This window comes from Lepisma saccharinum, chromosome 3, assembly GCF_977018435.1.
Source record: "Lepisma saccharinum chromosome 3, izLepSacc3.1, whole genome shotgun sequence".
Lineage (NCBI taxonomy): Eukaryota > Metazoa > Arthropoda > Insecta > Zygentoma > Lepismatidae > Lepisma > Lepisma saccharinum.
In genome coordinates, this window is record NC_139231.1 from 5,315,194 (window position 1) to 5,339,553 (window position 24,360).

Consider the following 24,360-nt stretch of genomic DNA (forward strand, 5'->3'; position numbering starts at 1 on the left):
AAACATCACCGACGGTTACTACTTAATATTATACAATTAATTGTCATCTCAGCTCGTCATGACAATGGGGGCCGCCATCTTGGCCGCCATCTTGGTTTTTGTTATTTTTACCGTAGACCCCCTACCATATACTCTGTGAAAAGGTGTTGACGTACAGATTCCGAATCTACAATTGCCTTCACTTTAGTTCAATTAGGGGCGGCTGGACGGCCCTTCGAAATTGTCCGGACATGTTTTTCGAGTTTTTCAATTTACCTACAACAGATAGGTGCCAGTAAACACCACCGACGGTTACTACATAATATTATACAATTAATTGTCATCTCAGCTCGTCATGACAATGGGGGCCGCCATCTTGACCGCCATCTTGGTTTTTGTTATTTTGACCGTAGACCTCCGTCCATATACTCTATTTAAAGGTGTTGACGTACAGATTCCGAATCTACAATTGCCTTCACTCTAGTCCAATTAGGGTCGGCTGGGATTTTCCAGTGACGGTTGGTTTTCTCGGAATTTCCGGCGTCTGAAAACAGATGGCGTTGATGAGGCTTTTAAGTGGTGCGGTGAATGTTAAGCGCCTTTTCTTGGAAAATGGGGTTTGTCGAGTGTTGTTTCGAGGAAATGTTGTGAGAATTAATGGATGTGGTTTTGGTAAAGGGTTTGGAATGGTAATTGCTTTTGTAGTTTTGAATCCAGTGTTTTAAGAACTGTTTTTCAATTAATTGTGTCGGGAGAGTATTTCAGGGTCTGGTGAATGTTCGAGCAGATGACGTTGAAGTGTTGAGTGTTAGAGTTCTAGAAATTGTGTGGGATGAGAGTAGGGTTTCTGGGAATGAGTAATCTGGTGAGGACAGTTAGCTATTTCCGAGAATTTTACTTGGGTTTGATATCAGAAAGGACAATATCTGGTGAAGACAGTTAGCTTTTCCGAGAATTTTTCATGAGCATTCATATCAGCCAGAAAGGGCGGAGACTGTTAGCAGAGGACTGTTACATATTTCCGGAGAGTTTGCAAATCAGACAGAAAAACCGTTAGGAACGGAAATAACTGGTTTGGTATGCTTGCGTATATAAAGTACGGTGTTCTCTCCACATGACAGTCTTCTTGACACAGACATCGTACGATCATGGACGTACAGTTATCCGCTGACGATCTGTTATTGCTATATCGTGATGGATATTACACAACACCTAGACAGTTACGGGAAGTGTTGGTGCAAATTGCGCAAAAAATCATCGCAGGAGAAAGAATCTCCTTGCTCGAGGAGTATGACCGCTTACTACGGACAGTGACAACATGCGTACCCGATCTTTATGGAGCAGGTATTTCCGAAGAATCACCAGGCCCTTCATCAACACCCGATCCTGTATCCCGAGTTACCGAGGAGAAGCAGACAACCGCATTTGACCCTGTTACATCACTAGGACCTTCAAGGAACGTCGCACCTGGATCAGGCTTGGAACCTGTGCCAGGACCGTCATGGAGACAGGATCCCTTGCCCCCAGCAGAACCGTCATCCCAGAATGTTTCTGTATCAGATAGAAGAGGTAAGAAAAGAAAACGTGCTTCAGTGTCTCGTGCACAGATAGGGAATATAATATTACACAACATTCAAGAACGTGAATATCCTAAATTCCGTTCCAAAGGACGACGTGTGGAATTCAGTTTCTCGCACCCTCCAGAAAATGTCGATCCTCACACATGGATCCGCGAAGGTGTCGAAAATCTTCTCACCTACGTTAAAAAAACAGCAAAGATGAAGACAAGATAGGTTTAACTCTGTCTAACATATCTGACCCCACTGTGAAAGATATTTATGTCGGGTGGCACAGATGTGACCAGTTACACAGTGATATGGTGTGGAATATCATGTATAAAATATTGCAGAGTGCGAAAACATTCACTGCTACAGATCGCTTAATTTTGCGCGCCGACCATGTCGACATACCTATCGGAGGTGGCGGAGGTAAAAAAACATATTGTTTACCTAATTACATGCTAAGCACGCAAAAAAGAAGTGTCGTCGGTGTGCCGAATAGAAAGAAACCGCTCTGTTTAGCTGAAGCTTTGATCATAGGAAAATCTCATGCTGATAATGATCCGTCCTATTCACAGTATCGAAAAAATAGAAATCTTATGAAACCTGTTTTCGAACTTATGCTCAAAGCAGATGTAGATCTCACAGACAATGCGTGTGCAGGAAGTGGAATTCCTGAACTGAGAAAATTTCAGCAAGTTCTCCCTGAATATAAAATTGTTGTATACAACAATCTTCGTGATGTTAAAGATATTTTGTTTGAAGGACAGGTTGAAAATGCTTCCAGATTTATATACCTTCTTTATGATAACCTCAGACAGCATTATGATGTGATAGTAAACCGTGTTGGAGCATTTGCTGCAAAACAAGAATGTCGCGGGTGTAACGAACTCATATTTCATAGACCGCATAATCATCTGTGTAAACAATTGTGTTCTATGTGTCGTTCAACTCCGCCGTGTGTGCCTGAACAGGGTGTTCGCAGAATATGTCAGACATGTCACAGAATTTTTAAAAATGAAAACTGCTTCACGAATCACGTTTCTACACCATTCCGAAACGGTACAGTCTGTAGTGAAATCCAACAGTGTCCCAGATGTTTCAGAATTATTCTAACAAGCAATACATATGAAAAAGTGCATAAATGTAATATGAAGTTCTGTACTGTATGTAACTGCGTGAAACCTATAAATCATTTCTGTCACATGGCTGTACCGAAAAGTAAAGTGAATTCGAAATTTCTATATATATTCTACGATTTTGAATGTTATACAGATATTCCTTACTCTGAGAAAGAAAAAACGTTTCTTCATGTTCCGAATCTTATTGTAGTACAGACAGCCTGTCACTCGTGTTACAAGAAGGAGGATTTAACAGTTCCCTGTTCTGTTTGTGGAACCAGAGAGTTTATATTCTGGGATGATCCTGTAGATACATTTCTGTCCTATCTCGAATTTCAGCACAAGTTTTCCAACATAACCATCTGTGCACACAATGCACGAGGCTATGATTGCACATTTCTGCTACGGAGAATGTTGGAAAGAGAAATGAAACCTCGTGTGATCTTAGACGGTACCAAAATCATCAGTATGTCATACCAAAATCTTCATTTTGTGGACAGTCTCAACTACGTTCAGACAAATCTTGCTGGATTTTCCAAACTTTTCGGTTTGCCTGTTCAGAAAGGATATTATCCGCATCTGTGGAACACCTACAAGAACAGAAATTACATAGGACCGATGCCTCCTCCTTCTGCATACGGCTATGAATATATGAAAACAGTCGAAGATCAGCACCGTTTTATGTCTTGGTATGACATTGAATGCAGCAAAAATGTACCTTTCAACAACAAAAACCAACTTCTTCAATACTGCATCAAGGATGTTACCCTGTTGAGACAAGGATGTTTGAAGCTGAGACAGAATTTCCTAGACATATGCAAGATCGACATTTTCAAGGATTGTCTCACAATAGCATCTGCCTGTTCACTAATTTACAGGCAGAAATTTATGCCAGCTAACACTATAGGAATAATACCTAAAGGAGGTTACCATCATGCAGATCAGATGTCCAAGTTCGCATTGAAATGGTTAACCTACGTGGAAGAACAAAATGATGTAATACTTCTTCACGGTGGACGTACTCGTGAAAAATATGTCATAGGAGGGCGTTACAGAGTGGACGGTTATCACGAGGAGACGCAGACGGTGTACGAGGCGCTGGGCTGCTACTGGCATGGTTGTCAACGCTGCATATCAATTAACAGGGATATGTATCCGAAAGGTGACGAAGAGGATGAAACCGATCAGGATAGTAACAGTGATAAACATAGTGACTTGTTGAACACTGCAGCCTTCAGATACGAGACAACGTGTCGTAAACTTGCGGCTCTACGTTCTGAAGGATACCATGTTGTCACAATGTGGGAATGCGATTTCAAAAAAATATTGCAAGCAGATCCTGAACTCGACAGACATCTATCGACACATCCTATCGTTTGCTGCATTCCTTTAAATCCACGAGACGCCTTATATGGAGGAAGAGTTGAAACAGTCAGGACGTATTACAAAATCAAGGAAAATGAAAAATTACAGTACTATGATTTTACAAGTTTGTACCCTTATGTGAACAAATACTGTGCCTATCCTGTCGGACATCCTGCCATATTTCTAGGAACTTCTATTCCTTCGGTAAATGAGGTTTTGAACATGGAGGGGCTCATAAAATGTACTGTTCTGCCACCAAAAGCCCTTTTACATCCTGTTCTACCTACAAAAATGCATGGAAAACTGATGTTTGTCTTGTGTAACGAATGTGCTATCAGATTAAAATGTGAAGGTACATACAGCCATTCCGATGAACAAAGCGCACTTTCGGGGACTTGGGTCATCGCCGAGGTGCGTAAAGCTTACAGTTTAGGCTACAGAGTACTGTCAGTGTCGGAAGTGTGGAAGTATGAAACATCGATGTACGACCCTGTCACAAAAACGGGAGGACTTTTTGCTGGTTATGTCAACACCTTCTTGAAAATAAAACAGGAAGCGAGCGGCTGGCCTTCATGGTGTCAGAACGACGAGGATAAGAAGAAGTACATACAGAAATATTTCGATAAGGAGGGTATTCTATTGGAAGAAAACAGTATCGAAGTCAATCCTGGTAAACGTACTCTGGCTAAACTTTGCCTTAATTCTTTATGGGGCAAGTTCTGTCAAAGGGACAACCTTTCCCAGACGACCATCATCAAGGAATCGAAAGATTTTCTCGATAAAATGACTGATCCAAATATAATGATTGGAGGAGTCGTATTCATCAATCAGGACACCGTTTTAGTGAACTGGAAATATGTTGAAGAGGCTGTCAGTCTGAACAGGAAAGTAAATGTTCCTATCGGAGCCTTCACAACATGCCATGCTCGTCTGAAACTGTACGAACTTCTCGAAAAATTGGGTGACAGGATATGTTATTGTGATACAGATTCTGTAATTTACGTAGATAGTCCTGAAATGGAATATCATCCCCAGACAGGTGACGCACTAGGAGAACTCACCGATGAATTGGCAGATTTCGGACCCGGTGCAGTTTGTGAACAGTTTGTTTCAACGGGACCGAAAAGTTACAGCTTGAAAATAACAAAACCGTTCTCCGAACCGCAGTATATCTGTAAAGTGAAAGGAATCACATTGAATACCTCCACATCGGAATTGGTCAATTTTGATACCATGTGCGACATGATAAACAGTGAGCAACCTGAAGTTATGGTCGAAAATATTTTCAGGATCAGAAGAACAAAACAGTTCCAAGTAATCAGCACATATGAAAAAAAGCTGTTTCAGCCGGTACTGTTGAAACGACGTTTCGACGATGAACATTTATCGTATCCCTTCGGATACTGTGCAGACTAAAATATGTCTGTAGCGGTCCAGAGTTTGAGCCCTTCTTCGGACAGCCAGTGTATAAAATGTGTTTACAATGTACCAGATCTTCATTTTTCTTCAAATCTCCAGTATAAAACATGTTTCCTAAACTTACCCATCCTTTCACCATGATGGTCTGCGGAGCATCAGGAAGTGGAAAAACTACTTTTGTGACAAATATGGTTGACTCCATCGTTCATCTTGTCGAAGGACCCGTCAAGAAAATCGTATGGTGTTACGATCAGGAAAACAGTATTCCGCAAAATCTTCGAGATGTGCAATATCATAAAGGGATCGTCGATTGGCAGTCGTGGAACGGAAAAACCCCTACTCTAATAATCCTGGATGATCTTATGATGGTTGCTCAAGGAGAAAAAGTCGCCGACCTTTTCACAAAAGGCAGTCATCACAAAAACATTTCGGTGGTGTTCATAACACAGAATCTTTTTCATCAAGGGAAAAATTGCAGAGACATTTCGCTGAACGTGAAGCATTTCGTTATTTTTAAAAATCCTCGAGATATGAACCAATTCACTGTGTTTACACGACAACTTCATCCTCACCGCATGAAAGAACTCGAAAAAGTATATATAGATGCTACCACTCAACCTTTCAGTTATTTGTATATTGATCTTTCACAGTCAACACCGGATCCTTTACGTTATCAGACAGACATTTTTAACCAGAATTACTCAACTGCATATCTTCCTCAGGAATGTTTAAAACATCGAGATGAGGAGAACGAGGAAGACACGTACCAAATCACGTTCTAACAGGAATAGACATTCGTCTTCTTTCAAGAAACATTCACCTTTCTTGCACGTGTTGAGAAATTCGCCGACCAAAATCCGTAAATCATTATTGAAAAGTGCTCCGAAAAAGACAATTCGTTTCATCAGCGAATGCTGCCTGAACGTTTTAAAAGGAAACGTGAAAATTAAACCGTCCACAAAACGTCGTCTCACACCTTACAAGTCGGTCTTACGCAATCTCGTGAAACCGAAAGTGAACATCGAAAAACGAAGAAAACTACTTGTGCAAAAAGGTGGATTTCTACCCTTACTTCTAGGTTCTTTGTTATCGGGTCTTCTCGGTACTCTCATTCCTCATTGAGAAATGACATCTTCCTACAAAAAGATGATCGTCCTTTCACCGGAACAGCTAGCACGTATTCGTGGGTCCGACTCGTCTGTAACTCAGAAATTATCCGTTCTGGATAAAAAAATGAATGATATTCTGAAAATGAAAAATATATCAGACGATCAGAAATGGCGTCTTTACAGAAAGGAACTGGACGAGTATTTATGGCTGAGTCGAAAATCCAAAGAACCATTACATATTCCTATTGTTCAAGATAACGACGGTTCTTCTACTATTTCGCCAGGATCGACGTATTTTCCTCCGAACCTAGCAGAGACGTTACCCCGTAATACACGTCATCAGTTACAAAATATCATCGACGAGTACCAATCTACGGCTCAACATTTGATAGACGAACGTCAGGAAAAAACACTTCCTGATCCGAAGACGTTGAACTTCTCAGCATCGTCAACGGAAAGCCCTGGACCGTCTCATCGACAGAAACAGAAAAAGAAGAAGAAAGCGGCTGTCCGTGTTTCCAGAAAAACTACACCGTTTCTGAGAACACCTGACGCATACAAGCTGGTTCCTCTGAGAAAAAGCCGTAGACAGAGAGATCAGTCATGGGAGTCCCTAAGTTAAAACACGATAAAATCCTCACCAAAATATATTACGATCCCCGACACCGTGCTTCATTCTCATCTGTAGATCGTTTATGGAACGCGGTGCGGGATAAAAATATATCCCGCAACACGGTGAAAAAATGGTTGATGCACCAGGAAACGTACACACTCCACAAACCTGCAAGGAAAAGGTTCCCCCGAAATCATTACAATGTGTGGAACATAGACATGCTTTGGGAAGCTGATCTCAACGACATGACATCGATACAAAAACATAACGATGGATACAGATATCTTCTGACAGTGATCGATGTTTTCTCAAAATATGCCTTTGCATTACCACTAAGAAATAAAACAAGCAATTCGGTAACCGAAGCTTTCAAAATTATTTTCGGACAAAGCAGACGAAAACCTGTCACACTACAGACCGACCAAGGAACGGAGTTCACAAATTCTACATTCCAGAAGTTTTTAAAAAATGAGAATGTAAATTTCTCGATCGCTTCAAATTATCCTGTGAAAGCAAGTGTAGTGGAACGTTTCAACAGAACATTGAAAGAACGAATGTGGAAATATTTCACATCGAAACAAACAAGACGTTACGTAGACATTTTACCGCAACTTCTCGAAGGTTACAATACAACTATCCACAGTTCCATAGGGATGGCACCTCGAGATGTGAACGAGTCTAACGTTTACATCGTGTGGAAACGTCTCAACAAACCTGACAGACATATTTCACAACCGTCTTCAGATCTGAATGTTGGTGATTTCGTACGAATCTCTGTCGTCAAAGGACATTTTGAGAAGGGATACGAACAATCGTGGTCACGAGAACTTTTCAAAATCCACTCCCTTGTTCAGCGATCACCTGTACCTGTATACATATTAGACGATTTAAACGAAGAACCTGTAAAAGGCACATTTTACAAACATGAACTGCAAAAAGTTTATTCGGATCCTGACGAAGAGTATAAAATTGATAAGATTTTGAACAGCCGGGGAAAAGGTAAAAATTTGGAATACCTGGTTCGCTGGCTCGGATATCCACCTAGTTTCGATTCGTGGATCAAGGCATCTTCCGTAAAACAGTTATCAGAAAAATAATTTCCAAAACATATTTATATCAAAATATATCGTCACCACGATCCAGTGAGTTCTTTGTGTTCGGCGAGAATGGACGATAATTTCTATGTTTATCTACCGTCATCTGCATCGGAGAAGTATTTTCCGAACAACACGCTGACCCATTTCAACGTAAAACTTGCAAAACGGATCGATCTGTCTCCAGAATTGTGGGAAGTCGGATTAGCAGAACTGCATTATTCAACTCTATACGACAATGTTTTGGAAACAGATTTCGGAACGGTGACCTTTCCTGTTCGGACGTATGCAAATGCTGAGGACCTGATCTCTACCATCGAAGAATCCCTCCCCAACGACCTGGAAATACGGAGAAACGTTCTTAAGCAATTCTGGCATTCTCTGTTGGAAGCGCAATGGGACGCGTCGGGATCTTCTGTTTCTACGGATAATACACTCTATATTAACGAGCAGCCATTTTATTTTCCTGCAGCAACATATACAATAGAGGAGTTCATTCAGTTCCTGAAAACAAACCCTGCTAACGCCGTTGTTCCTACTCATCTCAGATTTTTCTTTAAAGAGGCTGTGAACAAACATCTGTCCGTGATAGGGGTTCCCGATCCTGAATCGGAAGGTGTTCCAACAAATACTGTTACACCCATAGACGAAACTGATGACTACGCTAAATTTCGATATGACGTATTGAAATCTATTTATTCTACGCACGCAGTGTCCAATAACGTCGTGGATAAAAACCCTTACATATTCATTTATTCCGATCTCGTGAAACAGCAATTGGTCGGAGGAGAAATGCTACGTCTTTTACGTCTTGCCCGAAAACAGTATTCGGAAACAGAATCATCTTGCACAGTACCCGTAGCCCATCATACATTTAATCCGATTCATTACGTTTCTCTGGATAAAGGTTCTTTCGAAACAATAGAAATTGCGATGTATGATAGACAAGGATATTTCCTGCCTTTGAGAAACGGCTCCGTACCTACAATAGCTGTTTTACATTTTCGTAGGAAAGCAAAGTCCTTTTAAAAAACAGTAAGGAATCATTTTGCTCAGTCTATGTCGAAAAGCTGATGAATCACCATGAATTCGCAGACCGAATATTACAGTAATCAGATCCGTGGGGGAATTGGACCCATCTATCGTTCAACTAGAATTCAAAAAGGGAAAGGATTGGGGTCTCTCTTTGCAGGACTCTTTAGAATGGTGAAACCTCTACTCTGGAGTGGTGCAAAGCGATCGGAAAAGAAGCTTTGAAAACAGGCGCTAACATTATCACCGACATTGCAACAAGCCAGCAAACTCCGAGAACTATCGTTCGTCAACGTGTACGTGAAGCGGGTCAAAATCTTCAGAGTAAAGCACAACGCAAAATCGACTCTCTGGTAGGTTCCGGTATAAGAACGAAACCTGCAACAAAAATTGCTCAGTCGATGTTAAAACGTTCAGCCACCCGTATTAGAACATCTACGATCCGTAAAAAAAGCGCATCCAAAAAGCGGAGAAAAACATCCACAAAATCTAGGACGACACGCAAAAGGAAAATTAAACAGAAGGCGGCAGGAAAAGATATTTTTGGATAATAATGGAGAATAACACTTGCATGATCTCGCAGTTCGATCTTTTCAGTAAAAAACCTATTCAGCAAAATGTCGAAAAAACTTACACGGTCGCCTACAAGCCTATCGCTTCCATCGATAATCAGAACATACTTCAGTTTGCCGTTCCACCGGCAGGAACAGATTTTCTAGATCTTTCATCTGCCTATCTTCGTCTGCTAACGCAGATGGTCAATCAAGATGGGTCTCCCATGAGTGCTTCCGAACCTTCCAACGCCCTCACAAAAAACTGCGGGGTCGTAAATTATCCTCTCCATTCACTTTTTTCACAAGTTACAGTGGCTCTCAACGGTATCGCTGTAACAGTTGCCGATAACAATTACGCATATAAATCAATCTTCGAAGCAGAAATCAATTACGGCAGCGATGCTGCGAACACGCATCTCACAAATGCCTTGTGGTACTTGGACACACCTGGACATCAACATGAAATCACCGCCGACAACAAAGGTTTTACCGCCAGAAAAGACTTTTTCCAGCACGTTCCGACAACCGGAAATCCTACGGAAGTGTCTGCCGTAGTCGAACTTATGGGAAAACTGCACATTGATTTTTTCCACCAGCCTAAATACCTGGTCAACGGCGTTGAAGTACGTATCGATCTAGCCAGGTCACGTGATGCTTTTTACATCTGGGGAGATCAGACTTCACCAACCACCAGAATAAAAATTTTAAAGGCTGTTCTCGAAATAAATCACATCATTCCTACTCCTACCACCAGTTTAGCCATAGACAGAGCACTCTCTTACGCTCCTGCCCATTATCCGTTCACCAGAAGCGTCATCAAAGCTTATTCTTACGTTGCCGGAACGCAGCAGATTTCGATCGATAATGCTTTTCAAGGTCCTTTTCCGAATGTTGTTCTTTTTGCTATGGTATCCACCGCCAGCTTTCTCGGAGACAGTAAGAAAAATCCGTTCGACTTTAGAAGTTTCAATCTATCTTCTTTCCATCTTGTGAAAAATGGAGAACTCGTACCTTACGAACCCTTGCGGGTCACCACAGGAGGGAACGGCGGATTGATAACACGTGCCTATCAAACTCTCTTTTCCGGTACAGGCATTCACCACGCCAATTACGGACACCAGATCACAAGGAAAATGTTCGAGAACGGATCCTTTTTCCTGATTTTCGACATAACGCCTGACTCTTCAGGAAACGACACGCACACCAGTCTCCAGGAACAAGGTATCATCGGAGCCGAGATGCAATTTTCCCCCCAGCTGCCGGAAAATATAACATGCCTTCTGTATGCTGAATTCGAATGTGCAGTAGATATAACAAAAGACAGAAGTGTTATCCTCCATCAGTGAGACCGACTTGTCTATAAATATGTGTGCTCGTGTTTCTGGCTCGCAGTGTTATCGAGACAGTTCTGATGTAGACATTATACTACCTGTGATGGAAAAACCTACCAAAGTGATAACCCGTACTATTAAGCATAGTAGTGTTTCTTCGAAAGTGACAACTTCAAAACCTGTGACCATACAATCGTTTCCCGAACTACTTGACAGCAGCCCTGGGAGCATAGCAATGACCAAAGACAGGAATATTATTATAAACATATGAAAACATATGTAACGTGAGATGGGAAAACTCATCGAACTGATAACCTGTGATGATATTTATAATAGTGATTCTTTGGAAGTACTGTCTGCCAAACCTGTTGACACGCAACCGTCCCCCCAAATATTAGAAGAATATCATCTTGAGAGTATAGAAATAACAGAACGCTGTACTCTCATTTTCCGTTTTCGAAAACATAGGCAGCATGAACACGTCGCAGATCAGGGAGATTCTATCTCGAAACTGTTCCACCAAGAACATTTTCTACGGTGTTTACTCGAGAGATCTTTTACCTCGGACGTTTCCTACCCCTGCCTTGATAATCGCAAACACCGACACTTCCAACTTCCAGGGTACACACTGGGTGGCCTTCTATTTTGGCAAAAACAATATGGCTGAATATTTCGATTCATACGGATTTCATCCATTCTATCCAGAATTCGTAACTTTCCTGAACCGTCATTCCTCGGTCTGGACTTACAACAACATCCCCTTACAGGGAGTGTTGGCCACGACGTGCGGACATTACTGTTGCGTGTATGCTTATTACAAAGCACGCCATGTTACGACCAAGGATTTCATTCAAGCATTTCCGCCCGGTGTCAGTAAAGATGGATATATCCTACACCGTTTTCGTCAGATCTTCAAATGTTTACCCCATTGCAAGTGCCCGAGAGGGGATCAATCGTGTTGCTCTATCCACGCGATCCGGTGTCGTGTTATGCAAAAAGCTATATAAATGTGTGCTGCTGCATCTTTCTCTCAGTGCCGTCGAGACAGCTCCAGTGAAAACATCATGGAGGCTGGTAGGGATTCGACAATGGAAAAACACGACAAACTAGTGAAACGCATGACCCGTCAGGATGATGCTTCCAAACGTAAAACTCGCAAACGTGTGCAACCCCTCAAAATCGAAACTGTCCCTATCAAGAACGAACCGATGGACGAGGGAATAGATGTGACTACAGACTGTGATTTCATAAAACGGCGTAGGGAGATCGGCTTTTCTCCAGATACAATCGAATGTCCTGGACTACACAACGTAGAGGCATGTTTAGATCTCTATCTTGCTAACACATATTTTCTGAACAAGGAAAAAAACAAGTTCGTAGCAATAGGATTCGAAAAGCGATCCCCTTTCAATTTGGTGTGGGAGTTTTCGCAACAGGGGAGATCACCCGTACGCATCGATTCTAAGCAGATTAGAGAACTGTGGGCTTTGAAATCTGACTTACTGAATTACGTCGAAACAGGTCGTCGATTCAATTACTTGGTTACGGGAAATATCACCGTCAGTGGTGTAAATTTTTTCGGGAAACGTTGTATCTCGATGTATCAGCATCATTCATCCGATGCTTTTATTTTCACAGCCTCTGAACTACACTTATTTTTGTGTAACCTTTTTTGGCCTCTGCAGAAATTAAAGAACGAACGTTATCATAAATTGCAACCCGAAATGGAGGCTTTTGTATATTGTATCAAGAACAATATGGTTTCAGAAAAAAAAGAAGTGCCCAATTTAGTGAACTATTTTTATATTCTTTGGTACAACGAACTGATGATTGAAATATATCTTGAGAACAATCATGGACAGACATTGACATTGTAAATAAGTTCTGTTACTTTCATGTATCTGATGTTGTAAATGAACCATTGTTCTTTCTGTGTATTGTTATTTTATGTATTGTAATATAACCCTTCAGGTATTGTAAACCTTTCATATTCAATTGTAAATACAACATTTGTGTTATTCTATGTATTGTAAACCTATATCCATATTATCGATTGTAAATAAAACATTTGTATATTTTAAAAAACTCTTTTATTTCTTGTACTTATTACAATAGAAACTGTACATCTTCCAGACATTTTCAACTGCACAGGTTTTTTTTACATTTTTACATTTGCTATGTTCTTTGCATCTTCCTGAAGTGTTGTTTTTCACACTGTTCAATTTTGGACATTCAAGTTCTTCGATGTTACGTACGGATAGTTTACCCATACCTTTTTCTCCAAGTAATTTTTCAAACCATTTCACTTTCTCCGTACCTTTGACGTACACTGTTTGATTCACAAACACAACACATAACAAATCTCCTAATTCCTCATACGGCAGCCATCCATCTCCCCAGTTGAGGCCGTGTTTGTTGGTACGGAGCCAGTAATTCACTCGGCGATACTTTTCACTCAAAAAGCGTAAACCATATGGAGATTTCACTACACAGTCAAATGCATTGTCAAAAGGAAATTTTAAAATTCCGACTTCTTTCCACACAAATTCTCCTCCTGCTCCTCGAAGACCTTGAACGTCCAAAAAACAGACATCCATTTTGGGCATCAGGTGAAAACTGTCAACGTATCTTCAATGCTACCCCGGCATACGGCGCACTTGTCCAATTGGGAAGCACAGGATCCGCAGGAAACAAAATGTCGACACGGGAGAATTACAACACTGCTAGGATTCTGAAAACATATTTTGCACACAGAATCCACACTAGGTTTATCGGACGGTTTCTCAGGAGTCTCTATACTGTCGCAATACTTGCAGCTCTTGGAGTTACGATGTAACGCCGCAACACTCTGTATAAAAGGACACTGGGGTACCAACATGTAATGTCCTAGAATCGGGCAATCTTTGGATGTCCAATCGCAAAGTCCGTACGAACAATGAAAACATAATACTCTGTCGCTAAAGCCTGAATAGTAAAATCCTGCAGTCACTAATTCTTCCGGAGTCTGACGTAATCCTATAGGCCACTTTCTGTATGTTCTGTATCTCGAATTCACTGATACGTAATTGATAACATACGGCTCGGCGTGAGTCCAGCAGACGTGGTGAGTAAACACTCTCATACGTCATAAAAGGTAAAGTAATCGGATACTGTAGGTGACGGCGTCCCAGGTATCGGTGATAAAGGAACAACCTGAAGATCGTCGGGGAACAGACGTCTGCGGACGCCGAAACCTTCTGCAGGAACCACAGGGAAACAGGGATGTCCTTCTAATTTACGTAACAAAGGACGATCACAGCCAGAACACCACAAGGAATTTCTGTCTGCCAGCAATGAAAGCCACTCTTTCACTCTCTGCTTCAAAGCTTCACCGATCTTGTCCTCTTCCTTCCTGCGACGTAGTTCGCACATACACCCGTGACCTGGAAATCCTGTTCTCTCGTCCGCTCTTCTTTTCCTCTCTTCTATCTCCTTCAACGTCTCGCAGTGATGGTGGACTCCTTTTCCTAATCCGTTGAACAGGTAACATCCACACCAGGGAGATTCAGGTATCGCTACATACATAAACGGGAAATAACTCAGCACCCGATGCAGGGCCGTTGGATCGTTGTCCAGGTCGCCGCAAGATCGAACAAGTTCCCAGAACTCATCGTAGCTAACCTCGTAGAAATTCACGCCATTATCAGACAGTCTTGTACCGCACACATCCATCCTCACATGATACTATTATCCTGTATCCCTTCTATTTATACCTTCTTTTTTCTACGTCACGATTTCCGTTAAACATACTTCAAACAGTCGCCCTGGAAGGTTAAACCTAAAACATGCTAGGACATGATTTTCAGACCACACCCAATTCCAGGAATTTCAAACTCATCAACGGCCCCCGGAGAAAAACACCACCTTCCCCAGAATGACTCATCAACGCCATCTCTCTTCAAACAACAAAAACACGTACCCAAATTCCCAGAATTTCAGAATCATCAACGCCATCTGTCTTCAGACAACAAAAACACTTACCCAAATTCTCAGAATTTCTGGAATGCAAACGCATTACCATTCCAAACCCATTACCCAAACCACATCCATTAATTCTCACAACATTTCCTCGAAACAACACTCGACAAACCCCATTTTCCAAGAAAAGACACTTAACATTCACCGCAACACTTAAAAGCCTCATCAACGAAATCTGTTTTCAGACACCGGAAATTCCGAGAATCTCCCCAACCCAAATTCCCAGAATTTCAGAATCATCAACGCCATCTGTTCTTTTCCTCCTCCCCAACAACCAATCAAAACGCTCCTCACAAAATTAAGCCCCGCCCATTTTAAAACAGCCCACCAATCAGAATCATCCTCACAATTAAGCCACGCCCATTTTATGACGTCATCGCGAACAACAATACCCCTTGCTTGCCCACACAACTACATCATCAATTGATCTTTGATCGATCTTTTCCAATCAATTGATTTATCGGACTCAACGCGGTACAATAACTACTGAGGCACATAGTGGTTGGGCTCCCCTTTTAACTGTAGGTCTAATCTCGATTAGCCTTTCTGCGCATAAAGTGGACCTAAAACAGCAAATCAATCAATCGACCGATAGTTCAGTGGTTAACGCTGTCGCCGGTTAACATTAATCCGGTTATTATTGTTCCAAGAATGTAGAAAACAAAGCCAAGAAGGTCTTTAACTGCCAAAGGTATGTTATCTTCAAGTTTTATCAACAAGAATCATATGAACCTTGTCTTCTGTCTGACACATGCTTCTACCCACCGAAGTCACTACTATTTAATACTAGCAGATTGCCCGGCATTGTCCGGGTATTTATTTATCTCGATCTTCTATTAGACAGGAAAATAATGAATTCTAACTATAGTGTAAAATGAACTTGGAGTTGAACGGCATTGGGAGTGTCATTATTCATCTTAGCTATCCCGAAAACTATGGATTCCACACTAATATCGATCGTTTTTGATTATTTTTTATGTCGCCTCCTTCGCACCCACACCCTTAGAGATGCCAGGGATGTCCTTGAGTTGAACGGCATTGGGAGTGTCAATTTTCATTTTAGCGATAAAGAAAACTTTGGATTCCACACTAATGTCTGTCGTTTTACATGTCACCCCCATCCCACACCCGCCGCTAGGGGTGCTAGAGGTGGCTATTAGTTGAACGGCATTGGGAGTGTCACTATTCATCTTAGCGACCCCGAAAAACTATGGATTCTACTCTAATATCGGTTGTTTTCGATTATTTTTACTTGTCACCCCCTTCCCACCCTCGACCCTAGGGGTGCCAGAGGTGTCTTACCCCACAGTATTTCTTTCCAAATTTCAAGTGATATGTGTATCAAGTTTGGTTGCAATTGCTCCAGGCGTTCGAGAGTTACCCTGGAACAAACACTCACACACACATACATCCATTTTTATATATACATATAGAAGATTTCTAATAATTTTAGGAGGCGAATATAGTTATGCAGCTTAGTATAATATGTATAGGTGTTCCATCGTCCCCTTTAGGTCCCCATACTTTTGCTACGAATTTCATTTTTAATGTTTACCCGATATTTCTCCTTTAGTGTAAGGGATCTTGTATATACACCAGGTATACACTATATAATTTAGCCTACATTATTGTTTCATATACACTAATCTTGAGAATGTTTTAAAATTAACAGTATATCAACAGAAAGTTCCGCACCTTTACTGTTCGGTCTAAGGCATCAGGCTTTGAGCTCGGGCTACGGAACACGCCCTGAATCGAGTCTCCTGGGGTGGGGTGGGGGAGGAAGCAGGAAGCGTAACAACCTTTCTCTTGAGGTTTCGGATTGTGTATTTAACCGTTGGCCACCCATCATCTTGAGGAAATTTGGAAGCTAAGAATGAGTAGCGTAACCCGGTCATGTAAACCTACAACAACGACTGGAGGTTCGTCATGCTGACCACACGTCGCCCCGTAACTGGTTGGGTGATCTCCATCTCTGGTGGTAGTGAGGTAGGCAATCGGTAGGTCCTCATGGGCTGTTGCCCCACGCGTTATTATTATAAACATTACTCCTAAGTACTTGAATTTGAAAATTTTAGTTAACACTTAGTTCCTGTCTGTAAACTTGGAAAGTTGTCCAGTACTTGCTTGGCAGTCAATCCTAGAGAATCTCTTAATTTCACTCCCTGAATATGGGAGTAACGTAAGCTCTCTAAAGCTAGAAATCTTCCTCATAACTCACCTAGTCAATATTCCGAAAGACATGACTTTTTTATTAATTCACCTCGCATAGGCATAAATCAACAAATAGTGAGGTAATTGCATTGAAAGAAACAGCACTTGAAAATAAACTAACTTTCCTATCAAATTGCAATGACTGTTGACAAAGGAAGCTGTTTAATGTCCAGGACCGCCGGACGCCGTGGCGAAGTGGTTAGCACATTGCGCTACGACAACAGGGGTACCGGATTCGAATCCACTCCTGGACATGGGTGGTTGGGAGTGTCCATTCATCAATTTCATCATATCATCACTCATCCCCATCTTCGCAATTAACCAAGAGTGGCACAAAAAGCGAGGTAAAATAAATCAAATCAATCAATCAATAATGTCCAAGACGATTGTGGGGTATTGTATAAATATTTACGAATTTTGATGATAAAGTAGAATTTGTTTTCTCACTTTTTTCCAAGAAAGCGTAAAAATTAATTACTCTTGTCGCAGTTTATACATACTATGTTCTAGGGTTTCCGATGGCGTGGGAATAACGTCGCTGTCTTGTAATCAAGGTATTTCTGGTTCGAAAAACCGGTGGTTAGAATCCCACTTTAAACATCACATCCTGTCCTGATTGGCCTATTTGTGGATAAAGGGGCCTAACTCGATGTGAATTTACTATGTGCTTTTGTTTTATAAGGAAAAATCCCATACACCAAACCTGAAGAATCAAAGTTTTTTTCTGTTTTCTCATATCGGCGTTTTCTTGCTCAAGGTTAGAGCTCTCGATCCTTATCCCTGCAAAGGCTTCTTATCAATTCGACCTTCTACTCTGCCACGGGTGAAAGATAAGGAAAGCATTTCACACCAAGAGCCAAAAGTTGGGATAAGGGAGAAGGTCCTTCTTAAAAATGACCTCCTCGCAAAATACCCAGAATAAGCGGTTTCAAGAAGCTAAGGGTTTGCTTGGGGGGAAATTCCCGGGACAAATATTGCGAGGCGAGGCCGCAATCCCTCGCCAGGGTCCATGCGAGACTGGGAGAAACTGAGGCCCAGATCCGATTAGGGACTTGTCCGGCCCCAGAACACTCTGTAATGCCTGGGTCCTCTCCTCAGGACAAAGTGGCTCGCTCCAAGAGGTTCGGGGTCTGGAGAAAGTGAGGGAGGGGGTGGAGAGGAGAGGGGAGGGGGATAAACTTCCTCTGGTTGCGATGACGTCTTGCAGGAGGACGTCTTGGATGGAGTCTTGGTATGGGCATAACGGACATTTGATACCACCATTACCCCGGACACCGTGGCGGAGTGGTTAGCACATCGCGCTACGACGCCAGGGGTACCGGGTTCGAATCCCGGCCTGGGCATAGATGTTTGTGAGTGTCCATTCATCAATTTCATCATATCATCCCCATCATTGCAAATGAGCCGCAAGTGGCACAAGAACGAAGTAAAATAAAGCAAATCAATAAATCAATATAACCATTACGCTTATTAAAAACGTGAAACTATTTTCGGCATTTTCTATATTCCTTCTGTTATCCCGCCTTTATACCCCTTTGTTGGTTGATTGAATCAGATTATTTTACGTCGCTTTTGTTCCATTTTGGCTAATCGCGAGGATAAGGGTGAGTAATGATGGACAGTCTTTGGTCACCAGAAATCGATGGCACGAGACATATCAATATTTCAGAAACTGTCATAGGTAGAGCGATAAAATCTACTGAATATCTCCACTTTGTACTTAGAAATTGCATCGCTTTTTTCTACCTATGGGAGGAAGAAGTTCCAAAATCAAAGTGTAAACGATATATCTTTAAAGTTTTAAATTGTACTTCTATTATCAACTTCCTCACTCCTTGAATTTGAATTTCATTGAATTTTGTTAGTTTCTGTTCTTCCACTTTTAGAATCATGAGGATGAGTGATGATATGATGAAATTGATGAAGGGACACCCATAAAGGATACCCATGTTCAGGACGCTTTTCGGGACCCCTGGCGTCGTAGCGCGTTTTGCTCCTCCGCGGAGGTCGATACCCCTTTGTAATATACGTACAGTGTACAGAAATAACTAGTTAGTTATGAAAACAGAATTTGATGGGCTAGAAGAATCAACATGTAGTACCTAAAACGCATCACAAATGAACTCAATTGGTCAGTTGCCGTCCTGTGCTCACCAAAAGAAGATGTCATATGACATGTCCATAATTCAGGTAGAGCGATAACATCTAGTAATTTTCATGACCTAGTAATAAAAATTTGTGTAACTTTCTCTATCTATGGAAGACAGTCGTTGAAAGTTGCAAACCAATATATTTCTTTAAGTTTTAAATTTGAATTATTATCAACTTCCTGACTTTCAATTTGAATATTTATTTTCTTTGATTTGATTTTTTGAGTCCAATTTATGTACAGAAAGGTTAATCCGAACCACTACGTACCTCTACTGGGTATCGAAGCCGGGACCCCTCTATTACAAGGCGAAGATGCTACAACTACGCCATAGAATTTGAATCTTCTTATGTACCGTCACTTTTCTTTCACTTTTTTCTAATAGCGACGATGAGGATGAGTGATGAAATTGATGAATGGAGACTAACAAAGAACACCGATATGCAGATCGGAATTCGAACCCGGAATCCTTGGCGTCAGAATCTGCCACTGTACTCGGTTGTAAACTCTTTCAGACATACATTTGGGTAAAGGTTTTGTAAAAATATGGATGAAAGAAGATAACATGTAAAGAAAAGCAATTGTAAAAATAAGTTATTTTCGTTTTACTAGTCACTTCAAAAAAAGTAATGTTACTTGTAGCTGATTTGGACTTTTTGGAAACATTAGAGTAAAACGGTAGCCCGCTGGAAACTGAGGAGAGTTTAATGATACAGAGTGTGCGTTTTTCGATCTGGGATGCAGGTATGATTGGGAAGGTGTGCAGCTCATCTCAGAGAAACTGGCGCAAACGGATTCCAAGCCATTACTCAACGGAGAGGGCAGCACTTTCGAGGCAAACGCTGCAGTTTTGTTTCCGTTGCACGGGGGAGAGCCGACAAACAAGAAAGCGCATCATCTGTTTTGACGAGCAAACTTGTAATGGATTCGGAACGAGATAGCGGCCCCACAAAAGCTTCGACTGCGTGACCCCACAAAGGAGCCGTAACTGCAGACACTTCGCTGCCGAACTCGGAAACATAAACACCGGGCGAGTGGAGTATGTTGTTTGTGTGTGTGTGAGCGAGAGAGAGAGAGATTGGGCTTTATTGCATCGCAGGGATATGTCGCTTGGTTGCGTCTATCGCTACTACAATCCCAGATCGACACTGAGCTTGTCTCGTGCGGGTTGTAAGCTCACATCAACCCACGGCCCCACAGGGAAATATAATATATTTCAGAACCAATTTTACCCGGTATATGCGTGTTTTACGGGAACGTGGATATTACCTCAATATCAATCTCGGTTACCAGAGAATTCTACATTTCGCAGCACTGCTTTTAAAGTACCTAACCAATCCATATAAAAGCTGTGCTATTTACTTCGTAAATAACCTCAGCTCCAACAGTAGATAAATGGTGAGCCATGAGTTTCCGTTTAAACCAATTAGAAGCTTTCGACAGTAAAAGCAGAGAAAAACTTCATTAATTAAATATAGCTTGTTAGGATTTTAATTCTCTGTTTCAGATCTGCGGGTGTTCCTTTCCGGATGCTGAGTATTTTATTAAATTTGTTCAGTCTAAATTATAATTATTCTTGTTTGACCATATTTAGATCCTTGTTTTAGAAGAATTACCACCACATTTTCGTTAAGTTTTCGTCATCCTAGTTCACACCGTTGATTCCAGATCAGATAGGTCATATACTTGGTTTATCGTCATCTTAGTAGATCCTGGTCAGTCTATTTCACGTTCTTGGCTCCTGATAAACCTACTGTACATTTTTGTTTCAGGATTGCCCTAGTCTACACCCTTGGTTCAGGATCACCTTAACGTATCCACATCATTAATTCCGTATCAGTCTATCTCGTATTATTCTTTTGTTGTTTTGTGTATGAGGAATAGAATAATTTAAGTTTAATATTTAATAGAGACTATACAAGCGAGTGAAGAGATGACCACGCACGAGCCAGTAAGATATTTAAACACTGATAATGAAAAACCCAAAGTGCCGCCACTGTACCTGATTTCTTAAAAAGTTCCTTGGCTGGCTGAGTCACGACACGGCGCTGTGTCGGTCCATCGAAGGTGTCCTCAGTGAGTTCGCCCAAACCTCTTAAGCGAACCGACTTAACACTATTACTCGCAAGACACTTTGCGCTTCGCTCTCGTCACCCGGGGACTGCTGGCGTTTTGATTACATATCATTTTACTCCGGCTCGTGACACTTTCCTGATCAATCTAGTTCACATCCTTACTTCCCGATCAGTCTATATATCCTTGGTTCCTAATCAGGCTAATTGATATTATTGGTTCCGTATCAACCTGGTTTCTGATCAGTTCTAGCTCCCATCCTTACTTCAGCAGCATTCTAGTTCAGATTCTGTGATTCAGATAAGTGTACCCAGATCCTTGTTCCGCATCACAGAAGTACATACAAATAATTAATTTCAGATCAATCTTCTTTACATCCTTGCTACAGGATCTTAGAATTCCACATTCTAGGTTCCGGATTAGATCAAGTTCTCCCTTCCAAGTTTGCTCCGGAGCAGCTCGGTTTGAATCCCTAGCTGTGGAGTAATTCACATTCCTCGTTCTTGATCAGTTGCGTTCAAATTCATCATTATGGATCAACGTAGTTCAAATCCTCACTCTGTGACAGCATAGTTAAAACACTCGTTCAGGAACAGCATAGTTCAAACCCTCGTTCTTGAAGAGCGTAGTTCAAGCCATCGCTCTGTTACAATGTAGTTCAAATCCTCGCTCTACGACAGCATAGTTCAAACTTTCGTTCTGGATCAGTCTATTTAAAACATCTCGTTCTGGAACAGCGTAGTTCAGACCATCGCTCTGTTACAGCATAGTTCAAACCCTCGTTCTTGAAGAGCGTAGTTCAAGCCATCGCTCTGTTCCAGCGTAGTTCAAATCCTCGCTTTGCGACAGCATAGTTCAAGCTTTCGTTCTGGATCAGTCTAGTTAAAACATCTCGATCTGGAACAACGTAGTTCAAATCCATTTTTCTGAATCGATATAATTAAAACCCTTCTACATGGATAAACGTAGTTCAAATCCCGCATTCTGGATCAGCATAGTTCAAATCCCTCCTTTTGGATTAACATTCTATATCAGCATAGCATTGTCAAAATTTCTTGTTCCGATTCAGAGAAGCTGACATTTCTAATCCTTCTGGAAATGACGTTTGCAACCCTTGATGCTGACACGAGAATTGATTCCTATCTTTCAGATTTCAGAGAAATTATTACTCAGAAAAGAAACATTTGGATTTTCTCTTTTTGAGTAAAACAAAGTTTTAGAGAGAGAGGGAGAGGGGGGGGGGGTTCCAGCAAGTTCTTGCTTTCGGTTCATAAATAGTAATATTCTCCATGCATTTCATGCTTTTCGAGACTAGGGATTAAAAATAAGTGGATTCACCATCCCGGCTTTCGGTTACCGCCTCATAAAACTCCCAGAAAGGTACGTACCAGTCACACAGCCAAACCATTCGTGAAAAACTCCCCTCTCCATGACTTTTCTGAAAACGTTTATCTATTTAAGTCATGCTTAATGAAATGGAATGATGACTGAAGCCTAAATGAGAGTTTTTAATTTCATTTTATAAATACCATTAAAAAGATAAGATATTAAATGTATTTGTTGGACTGAATTTTCTAGGAAGAATTCGAAGTTTGAAGAAAATTAAGATTAAAGGAGAGAAATGATAGAATCATGAACTTTCACTACGAACCAAATTTCTACTTGAATACCTTTTACAACTCAGTTCAAAGGATGCAATAAAACTGATAATGAATCCAATGCAATTCTTCTGCACTTTATTATTGTAATATGCGCAAGACTTCAAAATGTGATCATGGAATAAAAGAGGAAGTAAAATTTAACATAATTTCTAGATGCTATGCTATTTTAAAACCAGAAATCCAGAAACCGATTTTGAAAAGCAAAACTGAAATATAGGCTTTGAAAACGAAAACAGAAAAATTGATTATCAAAACCAATACCGAAAAATTTGTTTTGAATATCAAAACAGGAAAATTGTTTTTGATAGTCGAGACAGAAAATACTGGTTTCAAAACAGTAAGCAAGAAACCGATTTTCAAACCCGAATAGAATAAAACTGCGTCGAAAATATAAAACCACTTTGACCCAAATATTCCAGAATTTTTGTTGCCAAATTTCACCAATTTTATTACTAATTTCTGCATATAAAATTATTTATATGAATATATATTGTAATTATAGGATAAAACCTAAAATGTAAATTTATTGAAGTCACATTTATTCATGGAAAATTTACAAATTAAAAAACGCATGCTCCACATGGAAAGAAATCTAGTTAAAGTATAATGGCTACATTACATTAATGTAATGTAACGTTTCCCAAAGACAGGTTTTGACAGCACTGTTAATGGATGAAATGGAAAGGATCATGGTGAGAGAGTGAAAATACAATATAGAAGATACAAATCAACTTGATCAAGAATTACATTGATTACATTGATATTGAAACGTTTGTTTTATAATGTTTAAATTATTTCCAATACCCTAGGCTCGGGATTATGTTAGCCTGAAAGGATGTCTGGGTTCTGCTCTGTCATTTCACCAGCGTTTTCCGGTTCTTTTACGATTGGCGCTAAACCACAGCAACTTCGCGCAAAAGCTTACATTCCGCTGCGGGGTTTCTGGAGAAAATGTTCCCAAGAATCTGTAGCTTTTTCCATCACCCTAGGGTCATCGTTCTGATAACGGGGAATCATGGAGTGGACCGCCGAGTCATAAACTTCGAAACTCCCTTTCCAATCGGTTGGCT